A 12,334-nucleotide genomic window follows, 5' to 3' on the forward strand; every position below is an offset into this window, starting at 1 on the left:
GCTGCTCCTATGTTAGGGGCATAGATATTTAAAATTGTTAGATCTTCTTGTTTGGCAGACCCTTTAAGTATGATATAGTGTCCCTCCTCATCTCTTATTGTAATCTTTGGCTTAAAGTCTAATTTATCTGATATAAGGATTGCCAACCCAGCTTTCTTTTTTTTTTTTTCCAGCTTTCTTTTAATGTCCATTAGCATGGTAAATTGTTTTCCACCCCTTCACTTTAAATCTGGAGGTGTCTTTGGTTCTAAAATGAGTTTCTTGTAGATAACATACTGATGGGTTTTGGGGTTTTGTCCATTCTAATACCCTGTGTCTTTTGATTGGGGCATTTGGCCCATTTACATTCAGGGTAACTATTGAAAGATATGAATTTAGTGCTATTGTATTGCCTGTAAGATGACTGTTACTATATACTGCCTCTGTCCCTTTCTGGTCTACTACTTTTAGGCTCTCTCTTTGCTTAGAGGACCCTTTTCAATATTTCCTGTAGAGCTGGTTTGGATTTGCAAACCAAATTTGCAAGAATTTGTAAATTCTTTTAATTTTTTTTTTTTGTCCTGGAAGTTTTTTATCTTCCTTTCTATTTCAATGATAGCCTAGCAGGATATAGTATTCTTGGCTGCATATTTTTCTCATTTAGTGCTCTGAATATATCATGCCAGTTCTTTCCGGCCTGCCAGGTCTCTGTAGATGAGTCTGCTTCCAGTCTAATATTTCTACCATTGTATGTTACAGATTTCTTGTCCCAAGCTGCTTTCAGGATTTTGTCTTTGTCACTGAGACTTGTAAGTTTTACTATTAGATGACAGGATGTGGACCTATTTTTATTGATTTTAAGGGGGGTTCTCTGTGCCTCCTGGATTATGATGCTTGTTCCCTTTGGCATATTAGGGAAATTCTCTACTGTAATTCACTCCAATATACCTTCTGCCCCTCTCTCTCTTCTTCTTCTGGAATCCCATTTATTCTAATATGGTTTTGTCCTATGGTATCAATGATCTTTCGAATTCTCCCCTCGTGGTCCAGTAGTTGTTTGCCTCTCTTTTGCTCAGCTTCTTTATTCTCCATCATTTGGTCTTCTATCACTAATTCTCTCTTCTACCTCATTTATCCTAGCAGTAAGAGCCTCCATTTTTTTTTTATTGCACCTCATTAATAGCTTTTTTGATTTCAACTTGGTTAGATTTTAGTTCTTTTATTTCTTTAGAAAGGGTTTCTCTAATATCTTCCATGCCTTTTTCGAGCCCAGCTAACATCTCGAGAATTGTCATTCTGAACGCTAATTCTGATATATTACCAATGTCCATATTGATTAGGTCCCTAGACCTCAGTACTGCATCTTGTTCTTTTTTTGGTGAGTTTTTTCAGCCTTGTCATTTTATCCAGATAAGAATATATGAATGAGAGAATAAAGTGCTAAAAGTATGGCAAAGACCTCAGAAAAAAGTACGCTAACCAAATCAGAAGAGGTCCAAAACCAGGGGGATAAAAAAGGGGGAAAAAAGAAATAAAAATTAAAAAATAAAAAATTATATATATATATATATATATATATTAGACTGGTGAATGGAACAGAACCACCTACTTGATTTTGGGTATATTTTGGTCTCTTAGAAGAAACCACCTCCCAAAACTTTAAAGAAAGAAAGAAAAAAAATATATATATATACCCACAAAAATAAGGGTAAACACGATTAAGGGATGGATTCTGACTATAAAGATGAAAATTTTAAAAAATAATTCTAAACAAGGAATTGATAAGATAAGATGGTTGGAAAAAGAAGGAAAAAAAAGAGGGAATGTGCTCAGGCTGGAGACTAGAACAAAGCCATGTACTAGATTAGGGTATATTTTGATCTATTAGAAGAAACTGTCTCCCAGAATATTTTAGAGAAAACCTATATGTATATAAAAAATAAGGTTAAATACAATGAGGGGATAAAATATGACTATAACAATGAAGGTTTAAAAAGTTTTTTTTTTTTTAGAAAGGTATTGTTAAGATAAACTAGTTAAAAAATGTTACAAGAGGAAAGAGGAAAAGTTAAAAAATAGAATAAGAAAAAAATAAAATTAAAAAAATTTAATTAACTTTGCAAGACTAAAAAATCATGGGGAGAAATCCATGAATTCCATGCTTTGCTTTCCCCTCCTTGGAATTCTGCTGTTCTCCTTGATCAGTGAACTTGGTCTTGGTTGGATGTTCTTGCTGATCTTCTGGTAGAGGGGCATGTTCCAATGATTCTAAAATGCCTTTGCTGGAGGCAGAATAATGCCACCCTTGCCAGGGGCCAGGCTAAGTAATCTGCTCAGGTTTGCTCTTGGGAGCTTTTGTTCCCTAAACGTTTTCCATAGAGCTCTGGAGGATGGGAATGAAAATGGCAGCCTCCCTATCTTTGGCCCCATAGGAGCCAAGAGCTCAGGGCACCACTCCTCAGTGCACCCTCAGAGAAAAGCGGTCAATCCCTCCCATCTCCCTGGTCTCTGGCCGCACTCCAAGCTCTCCTGGCCTGTGACCAAGTGTCTCTGTCTCTGGAGCACAGCCCCATTTGGAGTCTCCAAACCCAGCAGAGTCCTGCCGCGCTGCTCCTCCCAGAGCAGGAAGGTGAGTATCGTTGGATCTGCCACTTGTGAGGTTCCTGCTCAAAGAGCAGTGGCCCAGCTGTGCTTTGGGTCATGGTTTAAGGTAACCTTGATCTGAAAGCTCACTCTTTGGCTCTGTCTCTAGTTGGCTTCCCACTCCGATACCTGGGAGCTTTGCCACACTCAGACAACCCCAGTCTTTTTGTGACCCTGCGGGACCTGAAGACACACTGTCCCACGAGGGCTCCACTCCCATCTAGCTTCTGGAGGGATGTCCCTTAGTGGAGCAGACTTCTAAAAGTTCTGATTTTGTGCTCTGCTGCTCCGCCACTTGCTGGGAGCCAGCCCCCACCCCCACAGTCTTTCTTCCCATTGCTTCAGAGTCACTTCTCCGCTCATCCTACCTTTCAGAGAGTGGCCAATTTTCTGTTCCCAGAATTGCTGCTCTTTTTCTCTTCTATCTCCTGTTGAGTTTGTAGGTGTTCAGAATGGTTTGATAACTATCTAGCTGAACTCCTGGGATCTGATGTCATTTCAGGTTGCTACTCCTCTGCCATCTTGCTTCTCCCCCTGAAAATAAAGTATTCTGAAGTAAGATGACTGAACTCCTTTTATGATTCAAGATTGTTGACACTGTCTTTGCTTTCTGCTGCTTCACCAGTAACATCAGGATTCATCTTGAGTTTATCTGATCATAGACTGGAAATCCTCTGGGCAGAAAGACTGCATCTCAGCATTTCCATAAGCACTGGGGAATATGCTCTTCTAAAACCCAGTGTGTTCCATGAGGCAAAATGGCTATGCAGATTGCTTTACTGCTGCCTGGGCTCAGGATTCGCTAGGCTCCACAGCAGCACTGGCCAGCAGCTCACACTCCCTGGTCGCCCCGGCTGCCTCTAAATATTATTTTTTTAAAGAGAATATGGTGACTTTAATCTGAGTTTCCATAATATGTAAATGAATCTTCTTTTGATCTTCAGTTTCTAAATGTATAGAGTAGACTTTCTCAAGGATCCCCAAGGGCCTCTGCCCTTATATTAGTTATCTGTTTCTTTATGGCCAAATTACCTCAAACTTAGCACCTGAACACATCAAGGCATTTATTGCCTTGCTTCTGTGGGTCAGGAATCCATGTGTGGCTTAGCTGGGTCCCTCTGGCTCAAGGTCACACGGAGTTCCAATCAAGCTGGGTGCTGAGGATGCAGTCTCATCCGAAGGTCTGACTGCTCCCCTCCCATGCTCACTCAGGTGCTTGCCCACAGCATTCCACTCTTCAAGCAGACTGAGAGACTTAGGGCCCAGCACTTGTGGACTCTTGCCACTTGGTACCTTTCCATGGGATGCTCACAGTACAACAGCTTGCTTTCCCTGCATAAGTTACCAAGACTACAGGCACCACCCTCCAGAACATCCCATTCCATGTTGCTGAGCACCACAATCTGAAGGGAGCCCTGCCACACCCCAAATGCCAGCACCAGTTCTGCTACCCTCACAACTTCTTGGCACACTTCGTGCACTCAGTCATGTGGCCACCTCATGTGCTAGCCAGCCACCTGTACTTTGACCACATTGAGCTCTAACAGCTAATGCTGCACAAGACTGTCTACGTCACCATCCTGTGTGAGCCAGCCACCATGTTCAGTATTATTTCTTGAAACATGAAGCATCTCATTTATTAGTAACTGTCTATTGAACATCTTCTCAACACAAAGAATGTACTAGGGACTGGGGTTACAATAGTGAAGGCAGAAGGCGTGTTCCCACCCCACATGGAATGTAGAAGTTTAGTGATCAAACACTGTGTCCTCTTCTCCACTTGTTGGTGTATTGAACATGTGGAAGCAAAGATATTTATTACTGACTAGACAATAATAATAGTCCTTACCCTGTTTCTTCAGATTAGAAATGACAGGGAGTCATTTTGTTTTGTTTTGTTTTGTTTTGTTTTAAACAGTAAGCCCAAATTTCAGTTAAAGAATTGCATTGGATACCGAACTGCCACTATACACCGTATGCTTAAAAATGCATTTAAATTATATCTATGACTTTGAATTGCAGGAAGAAGTCTGTTGGGTCAACAAGCCAGTGATGTACCTTGCACTCTACTGAATTTTAAACATTTCTCTGTTTTCTGTTAGTGAGCAAGGGCTTTTCTTATAGGGTAGAAGTGAGTTTCATGTTGAATGTGTAAGTACCACTTACATTTACATTACAGAAAAAAAAATATGCTGGACTCTATTTAGCATTCAATTCTGGAGACATAATAAAAAAATACACATAAACCTGCTATGTGCTGATAGCAGTTGTTTTGGCTTTTAATAAAATTACTTTTTACTTAGAGAACTTTTCCTCTTAAAAGCTCAAAGCATTTCATTGCATGCTTAATGGACATGTGCATCTCTATCTGGAATAATTTTTTCAAAAAGGCTTAAGTCAGGAGTGACTTTCTCATGTATTATTATTTTGCTTAAATTCATGCATCATATTGGTCACATATCTGTTAATCTTTCCATATTTTTTGCACAGATTACTGAGCTCTTCACCATCAGATAAAATCCCTACCCATATTTTTTCAATTTATGAAACCCTTGGGTCTCTTATCCTCAAGCAGCAATTCCAAGCTATAAATTATGAAGGATGTGGAGTTTTATATGCACTAATCACAAGTAGAGACAGACATGTAAAAGCTGTGTGCCTTTGGGCAAACTTTAATCTGTCTCTGTTTCCTTTGCCTTGCCTATAAGATTAGGATGTATTGCTAGAAAATACACCTCATGTTGTTGTTAGAAGATGTGGTAATTTTGAAACATGACCCCCAAATTCTTTGACACTTTTTCTCATCAAAGAGTGAAGCCGATGTCCCTTTCCATTTAATTTGAGCTTTAGGGTTACTTCGTCAATGGAATGCATTGTGTCAGATTCTGGACCCTTAAGAAACTAGCAGCAGATAATGAGTGGAAACTCATTATCTCTTGGGATGCTTGCTCTAGGAACCCAACTGCCAAGCCATGTGAGAAGTCCTAGAAGCTTATGGACAGACTCACATGGAGAAGAGTACAGGACTCCTTGCTCCTGAAATTTGTGGAAAACAGTTCAGCCCGTAACATCCAGGATGGTATTTAGGATGCTAAATATCCTACAATATGAATGATAACCTTCTCCTCCCTGGACACACACATAGTAAAAGATTACCTGACTCAAAATTTGAGCAAGGCAAGACTCTGACCTACAGCCCAGGCTTAGCACATAACTGGGCCTCAATAACTTTGTACTGAATAATGAATGTGTGCCTAAAAATATATAACTGAAACAAAGTTTGATAAAATAATACATAACTCTGTCTACATATGGTACACTTAATATTTTCTTTTTGTATTTGTAATATTGGTTACAACCACTAAATTGGTTTTTAAAATCATGTAGTTCCATATTTTAAAATGATATATAGAATGCTACTACTATGAGTCATCAGACTGCATTTTAGCAGAGAGGCTAAAACTCATTCTTTAAATTATTATTTTAAAGCAGCCTGGTAGGCCATGCAGTTGTTCAAATGATAGTGCAGTTTTTAAGACATTGAAGAGTTTCTTTTCAGGGAATAGATGTTCTTTCCTCCAGAGTTTGTAGAATAATCATGTTATTCTATCATTACTCTACTTGTTTTTTAACTGTACACTTATTATCTCATTGAACAACTGCCTTATTCACCATACTTGACTCTAAATGGCCGTTAGCTGCTATTAAACTTTAAATGCACCCTCAAATGATGATTACTTAGCACCTGTTAGAACACTTTAAAAAAATATGCTATCAGTTTTAAAAGCAATTCCCAAAAGATGGCTTACTAAATATTTTTAGTGAGTTAGAATAACTGCAAAATGACTTTGAAAGCAGCCATTCTTGTCTGCGTATTTAAGTTCTTGTGGTATGTTCAGTGTCTGTTTGCCAGCATGTATGAGCATAGATTTGGGCCTATGAAAACGTATGACTCTGTCCAGTTCTTCAAGTCTTATGTCTTTGTTCTGATTATCAACACATTTTTAGAAAAATTATCTGTACCTTTGTGATGAGAAAAATTGAATGTTCACTTTTACAGAAATGATGGAGGGAGAGTTGTTTTTCCTTAAAGGCACATTGCAACACCCTTTATCACTGAAAAAGAAAATCAAATGAGTTCCCTTTGTCAGCTTTATGCTACACTCAAAAAATATTTAAGACCCATGTGTTCATCCCTTATCCTGAAGTTATTGAAATAAATGCTCCATAAATTGAATTCCCATTCAATGTAATGGATCACAAAACATGGTTTGACAATGAAAAGAATATTTTATTATGCATTATAAATATGTTTTATAACAGTAATATATGCTCTTGCTTTAAAAGAAATCTTTATAAAATGTTATAAAATGAAAAGCCTCAGTCTCTAGAGGAAATCAGTTAATCATTTCTTCCATATCCTTGAAACATTTAGAACATACAACATTGTTATGCAAATGGATTCATACTATTCAAATTGTTTTTTCCCTTGCCTTTTTTTAATTTAAAATTTATCTTGCAGATCTTTCATATTGGAGCATATTTATTTCCCGCATTATTTCCGATATGTGTTACTCCATGGTATGTGAAATGAGAAACTATCTCCTTCCAAAAACTCAGGTAAGGAAGACATTCGACTATATTTATTTCTCTGTCACTCAGCTTAATTTTATCTCAAGGTCCAATCCCCTTGGGTGGCCAAAACGTAATCTCTGCCAATTCAGGGTTTTCCTGCACGGTGTTTTTCTTAGTTCCATAAAAACTTACGTAGAGCCAAGGTTCTGGGGCATGGTGTGGCATCTGGTTCGCTGTTGTCTTAACTTGTTCACAGATGCTGAGATGTGTATACTGTCCCATCTGACCCTCCAGCTCTGCTCCATGCAGATCTCTGATGATCATCCCTGACTCCTCTCCATTTCCCTCAGATCCTTTGAATCTCCCTGATGTGTCTCCATCACTCTCAGACACAGGGGATTACTGAGCCACGCTACCCTTTGGAAGCTATTTCTCTTCTATTCTTACCCAGGATGGCTTCAAAATAGGTGGTCATGGGATAGTCATGGGGATTCTAGTCATATGCAGGCATCTTCCTAGGAAACAAGTGTTCTGTTCTCTTAGGCCCAGCAAAATGATCTGTAGCTTGTTCTTCCCATCCCTGAATTCAGCCTTAAACGGAGGGTTCTTTTCTAATGCACATATACACTCCCCTTATAACTCCTTACCTTTGCCCAACCCAAGAAATTTTTATCTAGGAGTGCACATAAGTAAGTTTCTCGTGGTGTACAAGCTTTTGAAACTCAAAAGCCAAACATCCTCTGTGTGTATTTGTTATTTGTATTCTGGTGTGCCACTTGTCCTCTGAAGCAAGGTATCCAAAACACACCAGGTGAAAAAGATATTCAATCAGCCCTCCCAAAAAACAGGTAATATTACAAAATGTTATCTCATCACATGTGTCTGTGCCCTACATGATTCTTAAGGTAGTAATTTCGTTATTTCCATTAGTTGTTATAAGCCACAATAAACATCTTTGCCCAAATTGCTTAAAAATTTATGAAAGCATATTGACAATAAAAATGCTAACTTTGGAATTCCCAGGGAAAAGGACAAGGGAAAGTGTCATTTAAATACTGATGGATATCATATTTCCCCTCCAGAAAGGTTATACCACCACTGTCTTGTATAGAAATGCCTGCTTCTCCATAACTTGAGCCACTAGGGTTTTATCACATATTTAAATCTTTTTCAGTCTGATACCTGCAAATATTAGTTCCTGGTTTTCTGATTTCCCATGTCTTTAATTCAAAGGGAGAGTGAACACGTTCTCACATTGTTTTAGCCTTTTGCACCTGACGTTTCCTGAAGTGCTTATTGACATGAAAAACGTTGTGTTAAATAATCCTAAAATGGGGGCGCCTGGGTGGCTTGGTGGGTTAAGCCTCTGCCTTCGGCTCGGGTCATGATCTCAGGGTCCTGGGATTGAGCCCCACATCAGGCTCTCTGCTCAGCGGAGAGCTGCTTCCCCCTCTCTCTCTACCTGCCTCTCTGCCTACTTGTGATCTCTCTCTCTCTGTCAAACAAATAAATAAAATATTTTTTTAAAAAATCCTAAAGTGGTTTAAATAGAATTTTTTTTCAAGAGTTATTACATATTTGTTTATTTTTGTTTCAGGGAGAGGGGTTACATAGAATTTAAGGCAACTATTTCCCAGTCTCCTTCATTTGACAGCAACTGAATAACTATTATATAGGGTTAGGAACAAAACTGAAAATGAAAAGCTGAGTACCAACACAGAGCTAATAATTGTGCTTTGACAATGTTCTAATATCTCCACGTTGCAAATACAGAACTAGTTCTTATCAAGATGGCATTTGTCTCAATGATCACATGATAGCAGCCATGAGAGCTAACAAAATCAGTAAATGTCCCTTGAGCCTGTGTGATTTTTTCAAAGATCCCAATAACTAATTAGTACAATGGATTTTGGTCTCCATGCACTTTGCTGCAGAGAATCCATTTCACACTTCCTGTGTTGTGGCTGCCTCAAAGTCGCCACTACAGCTGATTTGCTACCGTGTAAGAACTTCAGGAGGAATAAACAAGGCCTGATTGCCAACTGAGTGATTAATTCTTCCACACCTAAATTATGTAACATCTCCAATGTCTGAGTTTTCACTCCGTGCCCAGTTCCATATAGTTCCTATTTCATACTTACTTATCTTAGTGAAATTAGCATACAGTCTTCTAGCTGGAAAACACCTTCCAATATACATAACTCCTTAGAGTTATGAACCAGCACACTTCTTTATCTTGATAATTGCTACCATGTCCTGAAGCCACACTATGTGCCAGGCAACTCTGCTGGCTAATTATTATCACCCTCATTTTACAAGCAGCCTGACACTCAGAGAGGTTGAAAAATTAGCCCAGAGTCAAAACCCAGTAAGTTATAAATCAGCATTAACAGGTTCTGGGGGGTCTGATAAATTCTGCAAGGAAAAAGGAAGGAGATTTTCAACATGAGCTGTGGCATTTCTTGAAATAGACTTTGTTGGAACTGCTGCTTAATACCTAGCAATGCCAGGGCCTCTTGTACATCACTTTGCCTCTGGGCAGCTAACTGTCCCTTCAGTGCCCTGACCAGTTCTGTTTAATCCTTTTTAAGGATTATAAGGATGAGTAAGGCAGCCTGTTTTACATGACCCTCTGACAATTTTTCAAACATGGACAAAGAGGCCTTAAGATTAGGAGTAGACTAGATTCCTGATTCCCTATCCCATCTTTTGGCCATATTTCTCCCAGGGAGATGGTCCTAGGGGGACTCCTTCCTCGATGTCCAGCTCCTTTAGTTACCCCCCGCCCCCAGTCTTTTGATCCTTCATCTCACCATATTTAACAGACTTACCAAGTGAGTTTGGGGGCTTTCCCTCAAGAGAAAGAAAAAGAAATGGGATTTGGAGAGAAGGGTTGGGTGGAGAATTAATCCTGTGGATGAGGCTCAGTGGTGGTCAAGGTGTTGGAGTTAGATTTGGATGATGGAGCCCTTTGAAAGTATCTCAAGAACCCAGGTGTTTAAGGAAAGCAGTGCTCTTCAGGTAAATGTAAACTTTTTAGGAGAGCACCTTGGCCAGATTGTTACACTCAATAGCCGGAGAGCTCGGCCACTGAACTCCATGCCTCATAATTCAGCCCAAAGCAAGCCTGATAGTCTAGAAGTAGTTTAACATTTTGTTCGGGGGTTTAAAATAGGAATAGTAGCTCTCATCCTTCCTGGAGGCTTTAGACCACAATCACTGATTTAATTTAGTATCCTCATTTTGCAAAACCTGAGGTTCAGGATGGTAAAGGAGCTTGTCCAGGACAACACAGAAAAAGAAGCATTTCTGCTCACCTAATGATTTCTGACTAGTATTTAGAAGAGCATTCCAGTTCAACCCATGTGATCGATTTAATATGTAAATGGTGTCGAAAATTCAAGTGCCCCGAGAAGCATTTTTCCCTTTAATAACTAACATTTATTGAACTTAAGCACAATGCCAGGTACAATGCTAAAGTCTGCCTGTAATATGTCATTTAATTTTTACAATAATCCTGGGAAGAAGGAAAATTATAGAAATACCCATTTTATAGAAGAGGAAAAAAAGGCTGAGATATTAAGTAATTTGTCAATTGCTTATATATAGCATCTTATCCAAGCTTTTGAATTCCAAAGCTCAGGCAGACTCTTAACTTCTGTTACATGCTCAGTTGCTCCACAACATTGGAAGTATTTAAAGGGAATCCAGAGCTGGACTTCAAAGGGCTTATACTTGCTTTTCCTTCCACCTGGAATATTCTTTCTCTGATTTCCGTAAGGTATAAACTTGCACTTACTCCATGCCTCTCACCTTATCAATAGCACATTTCTGACCACTTTGTATAAAATACGCATCCCCCACATTTGAACACTTCTTTTTCCATTTCCTCTGTCTCATTTTCCTACCTAGAATTTATTATCATGGGACGTACTGTGTATGTACTTCTGCATTGTATCTATCTTTGCTCAGAAATGTAATCTCAGTGAAGTCCAGAGGTTGAGTCTCTTCCCTGTATCTCCAGGACCCCAAAGGGTGCTTGGCACATAGTAGTTGCTCACTAAATATCTTTAGAATGAATGAGTGAGTGAATGAATGAATCAAGCAAGTGCATCACATCTTCGTCGTCGACCTCATGTGATATCTATCGGGAGATAGAAATCTGTGGAACTCCAGGCAGTGTGGTTTAAAAAGTATCTGATTTATTTTAAAAATAAAAGAATACTGAGTTATGTCAGTGGCTGATATTAAAGCATACAAGAGCATAAGTTTTTTTCTCCAAGCACTGACAGGTGGCAGAAGAATGCATCCGTCTGCTCTCCTTGTCTGTCCTTGTGCTCTTGTATCTTGTCCTTGCTTAGCTCTGTATACTGAAGAGTCATTGGAGACACTCAATCTGAGAAATGTAGAAGCAGCATTTTTTTTCCTTTTCATAAGACAAACACTTATTCCCAGTGGGTAACATTTAGCAATGAAGTGGGGTTTTTTTTTCACTCCAGCGCTTATCAGTGTTTGAGAAATATATGGTGTAATTAAATTACTCAGAGGTTGTGCTTTAATCAGGAGCAAATTTAATGAATATTCAAGCTGTTCATTGTTAGGAAATGGGAAGAGATTGACAGAATATTTTCTTTATAGCCTCAAAAGTCATCCAGAAGAGGGTGCTAATGTTCTTTATGAAATATGCCATGAGTGTGTATGTGTGTGTGTGTGTGTGTGCGTGCACGTGCGCACACACGCACACACACACACTCTCCCTCAACAAAGCTTTCTTAGGTAATTGATACTAACTTTCTTCGGTAAGTGATACTAACTGTATGCATTGAATGTAAAGAACAAAATGTACAAACACAGGCAGTTCAAGTCCAAATCATTGCCTGTTGATAGCACAAAAGTTTTTGAGAATTGGGACAGTTTATAAAATCTACCTTAGTTCTGGACACATTAGTTAACAATTGACTACACCATCACCCAAAACAGTTTATTTCCCATCACCAAAAATTGCCCAAAAGAGTTAATACTGTGATGAATGAATCTCTATCAAAGCTAATAGATGAACAAAAAATATTTTGGCTCAAATCTAATATCATGGACAACTATATATTTTAAATGAAAGTTGGGGCACCTGGGTGGCTCA

At 38.9% G+C, this 12,334-nt stretch overlaps 1 long non-coding RNA gene across 2 annotated transcripts in view; it reads left to right on the forward strand.

Moving 5' to 3' along the window:
• The window catches only part of LOC309862873, a 230,719-nt gene that overhangs the window by 17,029 nt on the left and 201,356 nt on the right, over positions 1 to 12,334 (forward strand). For both annotated transcript variants that reach the window (XR_014310767.1, XR_014310768.1), the window contains exon 2: positions 7,145 to 7,242. This is a non-coding gene — a long non-coding RNA (uncharacterized lncRNA). The remainder of the gene's footprint in view (positions 1 to 7,144; positions 7,243 to 12,334) is intronic.

This window comes from Mustela nivalis (genome assembly GCF_964662115.1).
Source record: "Mustela nivalis genome assembly, chromosome: 1".
In the NCBI taxonomy this organism is placed as follows: Eukaryota; Metazoa; Chordata; class Mammalia; order Carnivora; family Mustelidae; genus Mustela; species Mustela nivalis.